Here is a 22,180-nt window from a genome sequence, read left to right on the forward strand (position 1 = left end):
AATTACATAGTATGATGCCACGTCCTTAGTCTTGAACTAAGCACACTGCGGCACTTGATAGCTTGCTCACGATCCTGCTATGCCGAGTCAGCCTAAAATACTACACTCAAGACCGCTAAGGGAATGTTAGATAATAAAGACAAGAGAAATTTGACAAGTGAAGCTTTTTATTATAGAGAACTTGATTGTTTTTCTCGATAAGTTACAAATAAATATCTCCCTTTATATACTAGTCTCCTACGGGATAGTGAGTAAATAAAAATTATTACGCAAGTCCCTTATTATTTATAAGTAAGTCATTTCTCTATAATTTTCTACATAGCTAGAATTTTCTAAGGACTTTTCTAGCAATTCCATAGGGTTCTAAAGTTTTCCATTAGAAATTTCTATATTTTTCTAGAACCTTCCTACAAGTGCTAGCCTCTTTCCTATGTAAGCTTTTCATATAACAAAAATATATGTCAAGTGACACCTACGTGACATGATGATGTGGCGGGTCCTGACAATGATCTGTGCTAGAAGAGAAAGCAGACTAGGTGCTTTCCTACCTCTAGAAGAATCCAAAAAATTTCTGAAGATTAATCATGAACAAAAAATTAAAACTACCATTTATCATTTTTTGTTTTTGCCAACAAAAAATTATTAATGATATTACGAGTTACGACATTCAAGTGCCAAAGCTTATGAGGGATGAGGATTAGCACAGGGAATATCTCGTGAAACAGTATTGTGTTCTGTATGAAAACTACTGACAATTAATTTAGCACACAATTGACAGCAAAAATAAATGCTTTCATTGAGAGTCGAACTCAAGACCTCCCGCTTACTAAACGGGTGCTCTAACCAACTGAGCTATGAAAGCTTTCTTGCATAATTTCAGCGCACATAAATATTTACCCGATAGTATTCTCAGTAATTTTGTCAATTCTTATGGTGTAATTAAGCCCCCTATACCTTCTTTCTATTTTCACCTTTTTTAAGCAATAACCTACTTTGTTCTCAAGGAAAATGTAAATTTTGTAACTGTTAATAGTATGTTTTCGTTCTATACGACTGCTCAAATATAAGCCAAATTCATTTGATGAGATGAAATTTTTGTCTCATATTTGGTCATCATATTGGCTATGCTGCGTGTGTCATCTTAAATCCAAATCCAACTAAGAGCTAAGACCTCAGCCCCAACGGATTTTCCATTCTGTGAAAGTCGCTTAAACCACTAGACAACCCAAAGAGCAAAAATATAAAATAATAAAAACGAAAAAGAGAAAGAAAGTGGAAGAGACCGTCTCGAAAATGGAAATTTTGTAACTGTTAATAGTATGTTTTCATTCTATATGACTACTCAAATATAAGCCAAATTCATTTGCTGAGATGAAATTTTTGTCTCACATTTGGTCATCATATTGGCTGTGTTGCGTGTGTCATCTTAAATCCAAATCCAACTAAGAACTAAGACCTCAGCCCCAGCGGATTTTCCATTTTGTGAAAGTCGCTTAAACCACTAGACAACCCAAAGAGCAAAAATATAAAATAATAAAAATGAAAAAGAGAAAAAAAGTGGAAGAGACCATCTGGAAAATGAACGAATATACTCTCTTTGATTTATAACATAATTGTTCGTTCAGCCAAAAATATTTACACTCTCTAGCCGGTATACATAAATCTATCTATCTATTTTTATCTATATCTATTTATACTATATTAAAAGCACGAAACCCCTTAACAAAATATCGTTTAGTTTTTTACCCTTTAAAAATAAGTTTCACATTGGAAAAATATGTAATTTAAATTATTTTTTAAATATTTATGACTTAAAATTAAGTAAAATTTTAATTATTGCCTAATATTTAAGAATTCGAAATCAACTAAATTAGGATAAAAAATATTTAAAAAATAAAAGAGAATATCAAGAATAAAAGGTAAGTTTTTTGCCACATAAGAAAACTCCACGACAAAGTATTGTGTAATTTTTGTGTTCTTTTTTTTTTTTTTGGTAATTAACTGAACTTTTGTATTAATCACGAGTAAGCTGTACAAATCCATAGCTTGCTCACATAGCTCGCTATCTTTTATAACCTCCAAAGAAAAAGAACCAAAACTTAGCCTATATATGCATGTATACACGTACTCAGAAAATAAAGCTTTGAACTAATCTATGTACATCTTCAGTAGCTCTAATTGTGCAATTGTATGCTATCTCTCGTGCAATGGCAATCCAATTCTTACTCTTCTTTTCAAAAATATTCATATTCCCTTCTATCCAGATGGCATGTGAGACTTCTGCATAGACCATCCGAAATACTTTTGCCCTCTGAGTTCTCCCTTTGGCATTCTGAAGGATCCATTGTAGGTATTGATCCCAGGTTGTTGTCACTCTATAATCATGTTTCATCCAACATCCAATTTTGCTCCATGTGTTCTGAGCGAAGGCATACCTAACAAACAAATGTTCTCTGCTTTCCTCATGCCCATGTCACAGTATGCAATGTGAATACACATTCACTCCCCAGTTGCATAGCCTATATGTAGTAAGGAGCTTCCCTTGCAATAGTATCCACATAGTGAATTGGGCTTTAGGCCTGGTAGTGTTCTGAAACATTAAGCATTTCCAAGCAACTCGAGGTCTATCACCCAGGAGTTGTAGGTATAGGTACCTGATCACGTTCTTCCTTTCAATAAGTTCTTGTATTTGGCTCAAAGTGCTTCTAGCATTATGTAACGATCCGGCTGGTCGTTTTGAGTATTATAACCCCGTTCTCTCATTTACTGCTCAATTTATACTTTACAGTTATTTTATGACTTACCGAGTTAGTTGGTTCGGGTCCGGAAGGATTTCGGAGTGAAATAAGACACTTAGTCTCTTAATTGAAAACTTAAGTTGAAAAAGTTGACAGGATATTGACTTATATGTAAACGATCTCGAAATTTAATTATGATGATTCCAATAGCTCTGTATCATGATTTTGGACTTAGGAACGTGTTCGGAAAATTATTTGGAGGTCCGTAGTGGAATTAGGCTTGAAATAGCGAAAGTCGAATTTTTGGGAAGTTTGACCGGGGGGTTGACTTTTTGATATCGGAGTCGGAATCCGATTCTAAAAATTGAAATACCTCCATTATGTCATTTATGACTTGTGCGCAAAATTTGAGGTCAATCGGACGTGATTTGATAGGTTTCGGCATTATTTTGTAGAAATTAGAAATTTCAAAGTTCATTAGGCTTGAATTGGGGTATGATTCGTGATTTTAGCGTTGTTGGATGTGATTTGAGGTTTCGACTAAGTTCGTATTATATTTTAGGACTTGTTGGTATAATTGGTTGAGGTCTCGAGGGCCTCGGGTGAGTTTCAGATGGTTAACGGATCAATTTTGGACTCGGCATTCGAGCTGAAGAATGTTGGTTTTCTGTCACTGATTTCCTTCTTCACGGTCGCATGAAAATGTCCGCGATCGCGTAAGCTTGTTTGAGGCAGTGATGATTTTGTTCTTCGCGATCGCGTGAAGAGGGATGCGATCGCGTAGCTGTGCGAGTAGTGGAGCAGAAGTAGAGGTCACACGTTTTGTGCTTCGCGATCGCGTGGACGAGTCCGCGATCGCGTAGGCCTGTGAGAGTGAGCTTCGCGATCGCGTGGGAAAGTCCGCGATCGCGTAGGGTTAAATCCAATTTTACCAATTTGGAGCTCGGAGAAAGAGCATTTTCGAGAGATTTTCAAGGAAAATAACGGGGTAAGTATTCTTAACTCAATATTGATTAAATTACCCGAATCCATGATTGTTTTTGACATTTAATTAGTGAATTAAGTTGGAAGATTTAGAAAAAACCTCTTGGTTTAAATTGAAGATTTGAGGGTCGAGTTGAGGTCGGATTTTGGTAAAATTGGTATGATTAGATTCGTGGTTGAATGAGCTTTCGTATTTTGTAACTTTTGTCGGGTTCCGAGATATGGGCCCCACGAGTGATTTTTGGATGAAATTTCAGATTTTTATTGAAAAATTGTATTTTTATATAAAATTAATTCCTACAATTTTTATTGACTGAATCGAATTATTTGTGGCTAGATTCGAGGCGTTTGGAGGCCAATTCACGAGGCAAAGGCATAGCAGAATAAAGAATTTTACGGTTTGAGGTAAGTAACAGTTCTAAATTTGATCCCGAGGGTATGAAACCCCGAAATATGTATTATGTGATTGGTTTTGAGGTGACGCACATGTTAGGTGACAGGCGTGTGGGCGTGCACCGTAGAAATTATGACTTGGTCAATTCCATGGAACTGTGTAGTTGAAAAATCTGTTGATATCCGTACAATTTTTCCCGTATTAGAGAAATTGATCTATGAATCATGTTTAAATCATATGTTTACACTGTTGGGACCCACAGAGGTCATGTACTTGTGAAATTATTTTCTAAATTACTGTTTTGCACTCAGTCACAGTTCTATTTGTATATTTTTACCTCAGTCTCTCTTATTCATTATTGATGCATCACATCATTGTTGTTGGAATGCTTATCATGATTTCTGAGAGCTCGAGAGACTGGAGAGGTTGATGACTAAATGAGGCCGATGGCCTAATTGTGAGGATATTTATGGATCGGGTTGCACGCCGCAGCATGTTTCATTGATTCATGCCATGATTGGCTTGATATAGCGTTAGGTTGAAGGAACCCCTCCGGAGTCTGTACACACCCCCCAGTGAGCGCATGTACCTACTGAGTGCGAGTGCCGAGTGATGAGTGACTGTGAGGAAAGAGTGTCTGTGAGGTTGGAGTGAATGGGAGGACTGAGTGACTGTTACTCTGAGAGGATGCATTGATTTCATTATTTGCTTCATTTCACCTATCATATATCACTATTTTGAAAATTTCGAAAAAAAATATTATTTTCTGTTTCGGTTAAATTTGATATGAAATTTCAGTGAAATCTTAAATGTTGAACTTGAGAGCATGCCTACCCTTTTATGTTGGAAAATACTGTATTTGGACATAGTTGAGAAAGCTCGTCACTACTTTCAGTTCTTTATTTATTATTGTTACTTACTGAGATGGTTGTACTCATACTATACCCCACACTTCGTGTGCAGATCCAGGCGATCCCGGATATATTGGGTGTTGATTCTTTCACACAATTGAGTTTTTGGAGATTCAGAGGTAGTTGCTATGTTTCGCAGACCTTGTCTCTCCTTCCCTATCCTTTTGCTTATCGTATTTGGTCTTGGATTATTATAGACCGGGTTTTTCAGACTTGTAATGTATAGATGCTCATGTACTCAGTGACACCGGGTTTTGAGAGTGTATTTATTTCCAATGTTTGTGTGATTTATCCTTGAACTTAATTATTATGTTTTCCATATTTAAAATAAATTGTGGGTTATTGGTGTTGTCGGCTTGCCTAGTATTGAGATAGGCGTCATCACGACAGGTGAGATTTTGGGTCGTGACAAGTTGGTATCAGAACCTAGGTTACAAAGGTCTCGCGAGTCATGAGCATGTTTAGTAGAGTCTTGCGGATCGGTACAGAGACGTCTTTACTTATCTTCGAGAGGTTGTCGAACCCTTAGGAAAATTTCACTTTCTTGTATTCTATCATGCAAACTTGTTGATTTCGGAAAACTAAAAATTATGTTATTCTATTCTCTCACATATGGTAAGGACACGTACTACCGGATCAGACGGTCAACCACCAGTGCTACCAGTTAGGACCGCGAGAGGCCGCGGCCGTGGTAGAGGCCGGGGCCGAGGTAGAGGTCGAGGTGTCGCTTGTACAGTAGTTAGAGAAGCACTTGTAGCACCACCAGTTGCTCCAGCTCAGGAGCAGATTCCAAATGTAGTTGAGCCGGCGGGACCCGCTCAGCACCAGTTTTGCCCATTGAGATTCCAGGCCTATATAAGGCTTTGACTCAGATATTGACAGTTTGCACTAGCCTTGCTCAGGTGGTTTCGGCTCAGGCCACACCAGCCACTTCTCAGGCCGGGGGAGGTACTCATACCCTTGTTGCCCGTGATCCAGAGAAGGTAGTGCAGGGACTTCAAATACCGGGGGCACTACCGGCCTAGCCGACTGCAACTGCTCAGGCCCCGGTAGTCCCCGTTATGGTAGATGATGAGCAGAGGATACTTGAGAGATTTGGGAGGTTTCGACCTCCATCATTTAGCGGTGCTGAGACAGATGATGCTCAGGGATTTCTGGATAAGTGCCAACAGATGCTGCGGACAATGGGTATTTTGGAGACCAGTGGGGTCTCGTTTACTAATTTTTAGTTTTCTGGGGCTGCCTTCAGATGGTGGGAGGCTTATGAGAGGTGCAGGCCAGTTGATGCAGTACCACTTACATGGAAGGAATTATCCGTTCTTTTTTTTGGAGAAGTTTGTGCCGCAGTCTCGTAGAGAGAAGTTGCGCAGACAGTTTGAGCAGTTACGTCAGGATGGCATGTCTGTGACGCAGTACGAGATGATATTTTCTGAGTTGACTCGTCATCCAGTTTGGTTGGTTCCCACTGATAAGGAAAGAATTAGGAGGTTCATTGATGGTCTCACATACCAGCTGCGGTTCCTTGTGACTCCGGAGAGGGTATCTGATGCTACTTCTGATGAGGTAGTTGACATTGCTCGGCAGATAGAGATGGTCTGTAGCCAAGAGCATGGAGAGAAAGAGGCTAAAAGGCCTCGTGGTCCAGGGGATTTCAGCGGTGTTCCTTCCGGGGGTCAGCTTTACCGCGGTAGGGGTCGTCATTATAGACACGCTCAGGCGGGTCGCCTAGTTCACCGTGGTGCATCATCCAGCCAGGGTTCATATAGTTCTCATCAGGGTCAGTCATCTCTCAATGCCCTGCCAGCCTAGAGTTCATCCCGGGCTCCTTCAGTTCTGGGTTTATTTGCACCGGATGCTTCTAGCAGTTATTCTGGTTCTCGGGGTCCAATTTAGTCAATACCACCGCCAGTACCAGGGAGCTGCTTTGTGTACGGTGAATTTGTGCATATGTGGAGACAATGTCCTCGTCGCTCGGGAGGTCCAGTGCAGCAGAGGAATCAGACTACGACTTCAGTACCAGTTACTTCACTACCCGCCCAGCCAGCTAGGGGTCGCCCAAGAGGGGGAGGCCAATCAGGTGGAGGTCAGGCCCGATTCTATGCTTTTCCTGTCAGTCCAGATGTCGTTGCCTCATATGCAATGTTCATTTGTACTTATTTATCAATAACATCTAATGATAGAACCCTTACTGCCTCTCCCCGTCATCATGCTTACATAATGTTCTGAAGTCGTATCATATCCGTAGGATCTGAATAAATACAATCTCATTCCTTTCGCCTTTTTACAACATTTTTCCTTTACTATTCCATAGTTACCTGCACCACATAACTCTGACTTAATACCATATCACACCATCTTCCCCCTTTAGGGGAGTACTAACATTTATTGCTATGAAGATTTACCTATAAATGTTTCACTTCTTCATATTTGGCGTCTTTTTACATCTTCACAGACTCTTACTTGCCTTGCGGTAACCCTTCTGTATCAGGGATAACTGAATTTCTTACGCACGAAGGTGACACCTAGTGTAATTGGCACACTTAGTCCCTTAAGCTTAACTCTGCTCGCAACGCTTGTTTTAGGGAAGCATCTTCATGAATGACCTTTAAAAGTTATTCTTCTGTTGTCCATTCAATTATCGCCGGAACGCGATCTCTGAAATTCTCACAATGTCAATTATTATCAAATCCTTCGGTCCCGAATTCATGTTCGGTTTATCTTATTCACTAGTCCATACTAATTTCTATTACTCCGAGGGTCTAACTTTTCCTTCTGGTAATCACGTATGAGTCACCAACTCATTTCTCGAAATGGGGACATGACTTTATGGCTTATACTCTTTTATTGTCTCAAGGCCTATAACTTCTTGTCTTTTCCTTCACTTGACTATAGAATTTGTAGTCCTGTCATATTTTGATTTACCGTTATCATCCATTTATCACATCTTACTCATAATGCTTCATTTACTCTCTTCTTATTCTCCCGCTAATATTTTTGTCTATCACTTTATTCTGAAAACTTCAACAAAATATTCTTTCGCTTTTAGCTCCCCTTGATCTATCTGCTGGCTATTCGGGTCGCCTAGCATTCTCTCTTTACTAGTGGTGGGATCTATACAAAGGTAAATATTTATTCCCTCTAGGATTCCAGTGCCAATCGTCTAATTTTTATCTGGGCATTCTAGTATTTCATATCTAAATGTACTATTCTAGAGTGCACCATCGAGGTATCTCTCAAGGAGATCTATTACCACATTTACACTATCCTTCAGAAATAATATCTAATGATAATAATCCATCCACAATTTTTGGAATACTCTAACCCTAACTTGATCCTGATATCCCATCTTTCTCTTAAACTATATATGTCAGCACCCATAGGGCATAATTGAGATGGGTGTGGACAATTATATATATATCTTCGTTACTGTTGAAAGAAACTCAGAAGGCTTATATTTATCTGCTTGAATTGTAAATACAGATAATCTTCACTAACTGGGAACCTTGTATCCTTCTTCACCTAGCTGCTTTTACTTGTTGAAACTTGTATCTACCTTCTGATTCTCTCATTACTTTTTACCATATGGGTAGATAGATATTCATGCCTTAGGGCTCCTTATCAATAAGCTCACACGTCGTATTACACATATAATCTACTGAAGGCATTACATTTACTCTTCATAAACATGACGCAAAATCGAGTTCCTCTGACTCAACTCTTCCATAGCTACATTCAATCTCTTACCAATTGTCTTTTTGGATGTATATGTCATTGTATAAAGAATAAAATAGAATTTAGGAGTTTAAATTTTTTACAACTGAGCTCTACCACACGATCTAGAGTAAGAAGAAAGACTGACAATCCTAAATTCCCTGTAACCTCATGCTTATAAGTGTGGTGCACAACACACCCATAAAGAAGACTCTACTAGACATGTCTTGTAGACTCCCTAGGACATAACTGCTCTGATACCACTTTTGTCATGACCCAAACTGTAGGGCCATGACGAGCACCTGATACCTAACTCAATCGAGTACCAATATAACGTATCATTCTTATCATACTATCATAGGTAAATGAACCGGAAAGGCCGTCATGAGATAACTAGAATAAAACATAAGGGAATACTAGACATAGGACGACCCAACATAATATAGAAACTTATACATATGACATACGAGCCTATAAAGCCGACATAAACATTTGTATACTCAAGACATGGGCCGATAAGGCCATTCAAGTATCCATATACATGTTGTAATGACCCGACCGGTCGTTTTGAGTATTACAACCTTGTTTCCCTACTTACTGCTCAAATTGGGCTTTACAGTTGTTGTGTGAATTGCCAGGGCAATTAGTTTGGGTCCGGTGAGGTCTCGGAATGAAATGGAACACTTAGTTCCAAGGTTTAAATCTTAAGTTAAAATAGTGACCGGATGTCGACTTATGTGTAAACGACCTCGGGATTTAATTCTGATGATTCCAATAGCTCTGTATGGTGATTTTGGACATAGGAGCGTGTCCGAAAAATTATTTGGAGGTCCGTAGTGGAATTAGGCTTGAAATGCCGAAAGTTGAATTTTTGAAAAGTTTGACCGAGGGGGTTGACTTTTTGATATCGATGTCGGAATCCGATTCTCGAAATTGGAATAGCTTCGTTATGTTATTTATGACTTGTGTGCAAAATTTGAAGTCATTCTGGATTGATTTGATGTATTTCGGCACAAAATATAGAATTTGAAAGTTCAAAGTTCATTAGGCTTGAATTGAGGTGTGATTCATAGTTTTAGCATTGTTTGATGTGATTCGAGGCTTCGACTAAGTTCGTATGATGTTTTAGGACTTGTTGGTATAATTGGTTGAGGTCCCGAGGGGGCTCGGGTGAGTTTCGGGGTGGTTTCAGACCATTTCTAGGCCATTTTTAGTTGCTGGTTTCTGCCGACAGAGGTGTGCATCGCGATCACAAACATTAGGTCATGTTCACGAAGAGCAAACATCAGTTTAGAACCTTGTGAATCGCGATCGCGGAAGCTCTTTCGCGATCGCGTAGAACATAATCTCTGCTGCACTGACCCGACTTTGGAAGCTTATATCTCGCAATCTATAATGAATTTGGAGATGATCCAAAAATAAAAGTTTTATCCCTTGATGTCTAGTTTTCAAAAATGTAAACCAATTATCATTTGGAGTTGTGTACAAAAAGTTATGGTAGATACACTATAGGCTATTTGAGAAGAGTTTGGAAATCTCTATTGCACAGGGCTGACTGTGGAAGTTTATATCTAGCAATATATAAGAAATTGGGAGATAAATAACAAATAAAAGTTATAGCCCTTGGTGTCTAGTTTTTATAAAGTTAAACTATTCGCAATTTGGAGTTTTGTACAAAGAGTTATGACCATTATACTAGAGGTTGTCTGAAAGAGTTGGAGAGTTTGTTCTTCGCGATCGCGAAGCCTTTTCCGCGATCGCGAAGAGTAATTTTGGGGCTGAAAATTTTTTTGCTTCGCGATCGCGAAGAATAAATACCTGGACAAAAGATATATTTTGAGGTTACGGCCATTTTAACACATTTGGATCTATGGAGCTCGGATTTGTGTTTTGGGTTGAAAGTAGTAGAAAAATTCATAGACTTTAATTGAGGATTTGAAGGTCGAATTGTGGTCGGATTTTGAGTAATTTTGGTATGGTTGGACTCATGGTTGAATAGGGTTCGGATTTTGTGAGTTTTATCGAATTTCGAGATGTGGGCCCCACGGGTATTTTTGGGGCGTAATTTCGGATCTTTTGGAAAATATTAGTATTTTGATATGGAATTAATTCCTATAATTTTTGTGAGTTGAATCAAATTAATTGTGACTAGATTCGAGCCGTTTGGAAGTTGATATGCGCATAATGGAATTTCTGGAGCATTGCTTAGCTTGCTCGACATTAGATTTGGCTTGTTCGAGGTAAGTAACTCTTCTAATCTTGGAGTTGAGGGTATGAACCCTGAATATATGTATTTCGTGAATTGTTGGGAGGTGACGCACAAGCTAGGTGACCGGCGTGTGGGCGTGCACTATAGAAATCGTGACATAATTGTTCATGTGGAATTTAGTAGTTAAATAATCTTGGCATTTTCCATGCGGTTTTATGAGTTAAAGAAATTGAGCTGAAAAGCATATTAAAAATCATGTTGAGGCTATGTGCCAGTATTATTGGGACCCACAGAGCTCATATTGTTGTGAATTATTTATTTTAAATTAAAAATTCATACTCAGTCATATTCATTTCATTGCATATCATATCTCAGTCTCTATTGTTATTTATTGATACATCATATCATCATTCTGGGCTATTCTCATGACATTGTGAGCCCATAAGAGAAAAACTGGAGAAATTGATGACTGAGGGAGGCTGAGGGCCTGATTGTGAAGATATAATTTTTTTGGGATCAGGCTGCACCATGTTGGCTTTATATATATATATATTATACTATTGCACGTGAGTTGGTCGTGCAGCACGTGAGTTGGCCGTGCGGATCCATATATTATACTATTGCATGTGAGTTGACCGTGCAACACATGAGTTGGCCGTGCGGATCCAGATATTATTATAGCACGTGAGTTGTCCGTGCAGAACGTGAGTTGTCCGTGCGGATCCAGATATGATATTATAGCACGTGAGTTGTCCGTGCAGCACGTGAGTTGTCCGTGCTTATAGCGCTTGGGCTGTAGGAGCCTCTCATGAGTTTGTACACACCCTCAGTGAGCGCAGTCGACTATAAACAGGGATCGGGTTGTACGCCGCAACAGGTATTGTATAGCGCTGAGTGATTGAGTGTGTTGAGCATAGTGAGAGAGAATGCAAGATAGTGAGATTGAGTACTCTAAGAGTGTGAGTACGTGAATACAATCTCTAAGATACATTGTATTGACATGCACACATGACATATATGAAGAGAGATGTGTTTTCCTCATGCTGTACGGTATCACATTATTCATGATTTCTCACACATGTTGACAAATGGGCATAGTGATGCATTTGTTTTACACTGGTTATCTGGAAAGAAAATGAGATATTTTATTTATTATTGAAAGAATTTTGGAAAAATTATTGTTTTCAAACTTATTCATATTTTTGGTAACTTCGGTAAACGATTTGGGTTTTCATTGCTGTACTACAAAGGCAGAACTATTTTCAGAAGTCGTGATTTAGCTGAGCATTTATTCTTTGAGTTACTTCTGGTATTACTTGTTTAATATTGTTATGAACTATTGTTGTTTATGGAAGTTGGACTCTGACCTTGGTACAAGCTCGTCACTACTTTCAACTTAAGGCTAGGTTTGTTACTTACTCAGTACATGGAGTCGGTTGTACTGATACTACACTTCTACACATTGCGTGGAGATATTGGCTGTCGTTGTTGCTGTGTTCGATGGTTGTCGGATTTGAAGATGTACCTGCGTTCCTGTTGTAGCTGCCTCTTGTTCAGGGTAGCCTTAGATTTATAAAAGCTCTATTTATGTATTATTCAAACATACTATGTATTTATTTCATTTCGCTTTGTATACTCTATTCTTAGAAGCTCATGATTTGTACTATCAGTTCTTGGGGGATGTATAAGATTAAGATCTTTATTCACTTAAATTGCTTTAACAATTGTTATTGGAATTGGATTATTGAAAGTTGGCTTACCTAGCGGGTTGGGTTAGGTGCCATCACGACTAGTTGGATTTTGGGTCGTGACACATGTCATCTGCCTATAAGCCTCTAAGAGTACATAAATGTCATAAAGTTCGGGACAGGGCCTCGTCATACCAATCAATACATATTCAAATCATACTGACCAAATAGGCAACTCCGGAGCAAGTGGAGTGCACAAACACCTTCTGCTGAGCTGATATCCTACTAGGAGAACTCTCAACCTGTCTATCGGGACCTGCGGGCATGAAACATAGCGTCCCCAAGCAAAAAGGACGTCAGTACAAAATAAAGTACCGAGTATGTAAGGCATGAAAGAAACATGGAGTAAAGAACTCAATCTGTAAGTCTGAATAGCTTTATGAATTATGAAAATATTTATAATGTCATGCATATGCGTATAAATGTCATACCATGCATAGGTATATGCATTCATAACATCATCAAGCCTCTGAGGGCATCCCATTATATCATCTCGGCCACTAGGACAAATCATCAACGTATACCAGCTGATCAGGTGGTGGTGCATATATAATGCTGTAAACTTTTCCCATATCATATCTACGTATAATATACGCATATATAACGTCATCTGGTCATGGGTCAATGTACATGTATAATTGAATGAAATGCATAAGAAATACGTTAATAAGATCAATATACCTTTCGGATAAATTTTATCAACTACGTATTTTTCTGAGACCCATGAACAAAAGATATAATAATAATTCACATGGGGAATCAAGAACGTAGGCATCTCTAATACTTCTATGAATAGAGTAATTTATGAAAGTTGTGTATTTGCTCGTTTCGTTTGTATCGTACGGATCATGCCAAAAGGAAAGGGATAGCCTTAACATACCTTATCACAATATTTCCAATCACCAAGTTGAACTCGCCTCTTCGTACCTTAATCTACAACAACAATAATAATACTATCACTAAGTTACGAAAGGTACAACTATCTCACAACGAACGACAAGCTTATTTTGTATTAAAACGGGTAGCATCTCCCTTATAATCCTTACTTCCTTCTAATTCAAGATAACACAAAACACAACAATATCAACATGTATACATTATTTTTCAACCTTATATATACCACAAAATACTACAAAACAGCCCAACACACCCCAATCTCTTCATACACAAAACGACCACCGTAGTAGTGTCAAACGGCCTGAAAATGTTACGACGAACGACCAGCCCACCACCCTGAATTTATGTAGTGTTTTTCCACAACCTTACTCCTCCAAAACTCCACAAAATAGCAGTAAAACACGCAGCCCAACAGCAACACAAAACAATCCACAAAATAATCCGCTACAAGTGAATAACTCGAACTCACGGCTTCCGATCACCGTCCCGTGAGTTCTAACTATTAGGAAACAAATTTATCAACCTTACTTGATATTTAAATACTTACAGAAAGTAAACGTTTTCTTAACTATGAAGTGCCTTCCAAAATTCAAACTACAAAGAAAACGAGAGGCGATATAGCGATATTTATGTAGTAGGGATCATTTTAATATTATCGCTTCTTGATTTCGTGCCCGGGATGATAATCTTATTTGAAGCTCTTGCACAGAGCTTAAGAGTAAAGTTAGGGGTCTTATTAGGTTGTGTGTTCTGTAAAATTGAATAAGGAAACGAGATAAGGATATAAACATCCATTTTGTTTGAAAAGTCAAAAGGTGCTACTTGGCACCCTACCATTGGTTCTTCTTCCAATACTTATAACGTTTTATATGGGTGTCGTATGTACGTATGGTTAATAGAGTTGGAAACTACATTTCAAGACCTTCAATTTAGTATATAATATATCCCAAAAAGACCTTATATAGCATACGAAATGTATTTCTCAAAAAACTCTATTACAAGGAAAATCCTTAGTCGGTTTTTCCGCATCTTTAATCCGATTTTTTCCAAACATCATATTTTCTATCCAAACATCATATATAACCATATTATGACTTTAAAATCATTTAAATCATGATTAACAAGTCTCATATTCATTACATCACCTTGGGATGCAAAGGGTGTAACAATCTTCCCCCCTTAGAAACATTCGTCCTCGAATGTTAAACTCCCAGAAATCTATAAAAATTTTGGCAGTCTCCTCTGTAATGGTACTACTACCAACCTGTCACACAGAAAACCCAACAATACAAAGCCACACAGGGCCACAATCATCAATAACACTAATGGCCTCACACGACCAATGACAATAACTAACATAAGAATCAAGTACCATATACGTACCTAAAGCTGTGATGTCTCAGTTTGATCCTCCTCCCGAAGAGGAAAAAAGTGAAGATACCTAGACTTCATGTCTTATTCATCTTCCCAAGTCATCTCCTCCACATTCTTGTTCCTCTAAAGTACTTTAACTGAACTACGTCCTTAGTTCTCAATCTCCGAACTTGTTTATCTAGTATAACAATGGGAGATTCCTCATATGATAGCTGCTCCGTGACCTGAACATCATCAACTGGAATGACTCTAGAAGGATCTCTAATACACTTGCGGAGCATAGACATGTGAAAAATTGGACGTACTGACTCCAAGTTGGAAGGCAAGTCTAACTCATATGCTATCTGGCCTACTCTGCGTATGATCTTATAAGGTCCAATATACCGAGGGCTAAGCTTTCATTTCTTACCAAATCTCATAACGCCTTTCATCGGTGATACCTTTAGGAATACCCAATCATCTACCTGAAACTCCAAGTGTCGTCGTCGATTATCTGCATAGGACTTCTGACGAATCTGTGTTGCTAATAGCCTTTCCCTTATAAGCTTAATCTTCTCAACTGCCTGTTTTACCAACTTTGGTCCTACTAACTTAGTTTCCCCAATATCGAACCATCATATAGGAGACCTACACTTTCATCTGTAAAGATCTTCGTATGAAGCCATCTGAATACTGGAATGATAACTATTATTATATGCAAACTCAATAAGTGGAAGATGATCATCCCAGCTACCCTTGAAGTCCATCACACAAGCCTGTAGCATATCCTCCAGTGTCTGAATAGTACATTCAGCCTGACCGCCTGTCTGGGGATGAAATGTTGTACTAAGACTTACCTGAGTCCCCAATCATTTTTGGAAGGACCTCTAGAAATTAGTTGGAAACTGAGCACCTCTATATGAGATAATAGATATAAGGACACCATGAAGTCATATTATCTCCCTAATGTAAAGCCTTGTATAATCTTCTGCTGAATAAGTAGTCCTGAAGAACAATAAATGGGTTGCTTTTGTAAGTCTATCGACAATAACCCATATATCATCGAACTTATGTTGGGTACGAGGTAAGCCTATGATGAAATCCATATTAATCACTTCCCATTTTCAAGTTGGAATCTCTATAGCCTGTAATAATCCACAGGTTTTCTGATGCTCAATCTTAACCTGCTGACAATTAGGGCACTGGCAACAAACTCTGCTATATCCTTCTTTATTTCATCCCACCAGTATATTCCCCTGATATCATGATACATCTTCGTCGCTCCTGGATAAATAGAATAACGAGAATAGTGAGTTTCTCCCATAACCTGCTGGCGCAACCCTGCCACATTAGAACACATAATCGACCTCGATATCTGAGGACTCCATCTCCAGTAATCTCAAATGGTGTATTCTCTTTTTGAGGGGATGTATCTCTATAATGAGCTAGTACAGGATCCTCATACTGGCATTCCTTCACTTTAGTTATTAAAGAGGATGTTGTTGTGTCCTGAATAGTAACTCTGGTATCACCTGAGTCCAGTAATCAAACTCCAAGACTAGCTAGCTAATGAATCTCATGGGCTATCCCACACTTCTCTGGCTGTAAATATGATAGGCTACCCATAGATCTACGGCTGAGGGCATTGGCTACTGCATTCGCCTTCCCCAGATGGTATAAAATATCAACGCCATAGTCTTTCAGTAGCTCTAACCATCTCCTTTGGCGTAAATTAAATTCCTTTTGATTGAAGATATATTGAAGGCTCTTATGATTCGTATATATATCAACATGAATGCCATACAAATAGTGCCTCCACATCTTTAGTACATGAATCACCGTGGCTAACTCTAAATCGTGGGTCGGATAATTCTTCTCGTGCTTTCTTAGTTGTCTTTAAACATAAGCAATTAATTTTCATGGTCGTTCTGCCACTTGTTGCATGAATACATGGTTATCTCATTGCCCACAAATATTGAAATTTCCTGTAACTCATATGATCTCAAATATCGTCTTTTGATTTATTTATTTTCCCGTTCATTAGCCACGATAGGTGCCACTTTCTTATGGAGTGCATACAATGTTGTTGTGAGACTGTTGTTACAAGACCATTTCTTCTTTATGTCAGTATGCTTAAGTTGAAGCCTTCTTCTTTATTTCCACAGCTAGTCTTTCTTTGTAGTACTTAAGAGAGACCCTTTGACTCATGTAAAGCTGTGAGCTTATTATATCGTATACCTAAAAGAATTTTTGATGTTCTTACTCACCTATAATTATCCTTAATTACTTACCTTCGTGCCCTTGTGCTCGTAAGGTTGATTCTGAACTGAAATTTTTGATTGTCTTCTCAGTGGCACCATTTTTTTAAATTTTCGTAACACTTACATGGTACCTTTAACAACCCCAACTCCTATCTGAATATTTTTCAAGGATTACGATGCCATCATATTTGCGAGACTGAATTCCCTATGCTGGGTTTCACTATGTTTATCTTGCACAACCTACTGATTTGTCTGTATTCTCTTGTTTAGCCATGGCTAGGCTCTTCCTGAATCAACTACTAACTACACGTTAGTCCATTCTCATATAAATATTATGTATAATCTCTCTTGGGTTATATCCTTTGTCTTAACTTACCCCGCACACTGGCTCCTTATGTATCCAGTGTTTATTTGCACTTATTTATCAATAACATCTAGTGATGGAACCCTTACTGCCTCTCCCCGTCGTCATGCTTACATAATGTTCTGGAGTTGTATCATATCTGTAGGATCTGAATAAATGCAATCTCATTCTTTTTGCCTTTCTACCACATTCTTCATTTACTATTCCATAGTTACCTGCACCACATAACTCCGACTTAATACCATATCACACCATCTTCCCCCTTTAGGGGAGTACTAACATTTATTGCTATGAAGATTTACCTATAAATGTTTCACTTCTTCATATTTGGCGTCTTTTTACATCTTCACAGACTCTTACTTGCCTTGCGGTAACCTTTCTGTATCAGGGATAACTGAATTTCTTACACACGAAGGTGACACCTAGTGTAATTGGCACACTTAGTCCCTTAAGCTTAACTCTGCTCGCAACGCTTGTTTTAGGGAAGCATCTTCATGAATGACCTTTAAAAGTTATTCTTCTGTTGTCCATTCAATTATCGCCGGAACGCGATCTCTGAAATTCTCACAATGTCAACTATTATCAAATCCTTCGGTCCCGAATTCATGTTCGGTTTATTTTATTCACTAGCCCATACTAATTTCTATTACTCCGAGGGTCTAACTTTTCCTTCTGGTAATCACGTATGAGTCACCAACTCATTTCTCGAAATGGGGACATGACTTTATGGCTTATACTCTTTTATTGTCTCAAGGCCTATAACTTCTTGTCTTTTCCTTCACTTGACTATAGAATTTGTAGTCCTGTCATATTTTGATTTACCGTTATCATCCATTTATCACATCTTACTCATAATGCTTCATTTACTCTCTTCTTATTCTCCCGCTAATATTTTTGTCTATCACTTTATTCTGAAAACTTCAACAAAATATTCTTTTGCTTTTAGCTCCCCTTGATCTATCTGCTGGCTATTCGGGTCGCCTAGCATTCTCTCTTTACTAGTGGTGGGATCTATACAAAGGTAAATATTTATTCCCTCTAGGATTCCAGTGCCAATCGTCTAATTTTTATCTGGGCATTCTAGTATTTCATATCTAAATGTACTATTCTAGAGTGCACCATCGAGGTATCTCTCAAGGAGATCTATTACCACATTTACACTATCCTTCAGAAATAATATCTAATGATAATAATCCATCCACAATTTTTGGAATACTCTAACCCTAACTTGATCCTGATATCCCATCTTTCTCTTAAACTATATATGTCAGCACCCATAGGGCATAATTGAGATGGGTGTGGACAATTATATATATATCTTCGTTACTGTTGAAAGAAACTCAGAAGGCTTATATTTATCTGCTTGAATTGTAAATACAGATAATCTTCACTAACTGGGAACCTTGTATCCTTCTTCACCTAGCTGCTTTTACTTGTTGAAACTTGTATCTACCTTCTGATTCTCTCGTTACTTTTTACCATATGGGTAGATAGATATTCATGCCTTAGGGCTCCTTATCAATAAGCTCACACGTCGTATTACACATATAATCTACTGAAGGCATTACATTTACTCTTCATAAGCATGACGCAAAATCGAGTTCCTCTGACTCAACTCTTCCACAGCTACATTCAATCTCTTACCAATTGTCTTTCTGGATGTATATGTCATTGTATAAAGAATAAAATAGAATTTAGGAGTTTAAAGTTTTTACAACTGAGCTCTACCACACGATCTAGAGTAAGAAGAAAGACTGACAATCCTAAATTCCCTGTAACCTCATGCTTATAAGTGTGGTGCACAACACACCCATAAAGAAGACTCTACTAGACATGTCTTGTAGACTCCCCAGGACATAACTGCTCTGATACCACTTTTGTCACGACCAAAACCGTAGGGCCGCGACGGGCACCTGATACCTAACTCAATCGAGTACCAAAGTAACGTATCATTCTTATCATACTATCATGGGTAAATGAACCGGAAAGGCCGTCATGAGATAACTAGAATAAAACATAAGGGAATACTAGACATAGGACGACCCAACATGATATAGAAACTTATACATATGACATACGAGCCTATAAGGCCGACATAATCATTTGTATACTCAAGACATAGGCCGATAAGGCCATACAAGTATCCATATACATGTCATATGTCTACACGCATCTAAGAGTACATAAATGGCATAAAGGTCGGGACAAAGCTCCGTCATACCAATCAATATATATTTAAATCATAATGACCAAATAGGTAACTCCGGAGCAAGTGGAGTGCACAAACACCTTCTGATGAGCTGATAGCCTACTAGGAGAACTCTCAACCTGTCTATCGGGACATGCGGGCATGAAACGCAGCATCCCCGGGTAAAAAGGGACATCAGTACAAATAAAGTACCGAGTATGTAAGGCATGAAAGAAACATGGAGTAAAGAACTCAACCTGTAAGTCACAATAGCCCCGTGAATCATGAAAATATTTATAATGTCATTCATATGCATATAAATGTCATACCATGCATAGGTATATGCGTTCATACCATCCTCAAGCCTCTAAGGGCATCCCATTATATCATCTCGGCCACTGTGGACAAATCATCAACGTATACCAGCTGATCAGGTGGTAGTGCGTATATAATGCTGTAACCTTTTTCCATATCCCATATACGTATAATATACGCGTATATAATTCCATCTAGTCATGGGTCAATGTACATTTATAAATGAATGAAATGCATAAGAAATAGGTTAATAAGATCAATATACCTTTCGGATAAATTTTATCAACTACGTATTTTTCTGAGACCCATGAACAGAAGATATAATAATAATTCACATGGGGAATCAAGAACGTAGGCATCTCTAATACTTCTATGAATAGAGTCATTTATGAAAGTTGTGCATTTGCTCATTTCGTTTGTATCGTACGGATCATGCCAAAAGAAAAGAAGGGATAGCCTTAACATACCTTATCACAATATTTCCAATCACCAAGTTGAACTCGTCTATTCGTACCTTAATCTACAACAACAATAATAATAATAATATCATTAAGTCACGAAAGGTACAACTATCGCACAACGAACGACAATCTTATTTTGTATTAAAACGGACAACATCTCCCTTATAATCCTTACTTCATTCAAATTCAAAATAACACCAAAACGAATAATATCAACATGTATACATTATTTTCCAACCTTATATACACCACAAAATACTATAAAATAGACCAACATACCCCAATCTCTTCATACACAAAACGACCACCGTAGTAGTGTCAAATAACCCAAAGATATTACGACGAACGACCAGCCCACCACCCTGCATTTATGAGGTGTTTCTACACAACCTTAATCCTCCAAAACTCCACAAAATATAAGTAAAACACGCAGCCCAACAGCAACACAAAACAATCTACAAAACAGTCTGCTACAAGTGAATAACTCAAACTCACGGCTTCCGATCACCGTCCCGTGAGTTCTAACTATTAGGAAATAAATTTATCAATATTCCTTGATATTTAAACACTTAAATATATAAAGTATACGTTTTATTAACTATGAAGTACCTTCCCAAATTCAAACTACAAAGAAAAAGAGAGGCGATATAGCGATACTTACGTCGTGGGGATTGTTTTAATGTTATCGCTTTTTGATTTCGTGCCCGGGATGATAATCTTATTTGAAGCTCTTGCAGAGAGCTTAAGAGTAAAGTTAGTTGTCTTATTTGTTTGTGTGTTCTAGAAAAATGAAGAAAGAAACGAGAATATAAACATCCATTTTGTTTGAAAAGTCAAAAGGTGCTACTTGGTACCCTACCATTAGTCCTTCTTCCAATGCTTATTACCTTTTATCCTTGTATCGTATGTATAAACTGTTAAGAGTGTTGGAAACTAAATTCCAAGAGCTTCAATTTAGTATATAATATGTCCCAAAAAGACCTCATATAGCACATAAAATGTATCTTTTAAAAAGCTCTGGTAGAAGGCAAATCCTTAGTCGGGTTTTCCGCAAATTTAATCCGATTTTTCCCAAACATCATATTTTCTATCCAAACATCATATATAGCCATATTATGACTTTAAAATTATTTAAATTATGATTAACAAGTCTCATATTCATTACGTCACCTTGGGACGCACATGGTGTAACATCCTGAGTATGGATTGGTTGTCTCCATGTCATGTTATTCTGGACTGTAATGCAAAAACTGTGACGTTGGCGATACTGGGGTTGCCAAAGGTCGAATGGAGAGGTTCTCTAGATTATGTTCCCATCATGGTAATTTCTTATTTGAAAGCCCAAAGTATGGTTGAGAAGGGGTGTTTGTCATATTTGGCCTTTGTGAGAGATGTTGATGCAGATACTCCTACAATTGATTCAGTACCAGTCGTGCGAGACATTCCAGATGTATTTCTTGCAGACCTACTAGGTATGCCACCTGACAGGGATATTGATTTCGGTATTGACTTGGTGCAGGGCACTCGGCCCATTTTTATTCCTCTGTACCGTATGGCACCAGCTGAGTTAAAAGAATTGAAAGAGCAACTTCAGGAACTTCTTGATAAGGGGTTTATTATGCCTAGTGTGTCACCTTGGGTGCACC

General features: G+C 38.2%; 1 non-coding gene across 1 annotated transcript; it reads right to left on the reverse strand.

Moving 5' to 3' along the window:
- Positions 1–788: 788 nt before the first annotated feature.
- TRNAT-AGU (transfer RNA threonine (anticodon AGU)) lies at positions 789–862 on the reverse strand. The gene has a single exon. It is a non-coding gene; the product is annotated as a tRNA-Thr (tRNA).
- Between the last annotated feature and the right edge of the window lie 21,318 nt (positions 863–22,180).

Source organism: Nicotiana tabacum, chromosome 22 (assembly GCF_000715075.1).
Source record: "Nicotiana tabacum cultivar K326 chromosome 22, ASM71507v2, whole genome shotgun sequence".
Taxonomy (NCBI): Eukaryota; Viridiplantae; Streptophyta; class Magnoliopsida; order Solanales; family Solanaceae; genus Nicotiana; species Nicotiana tabacum.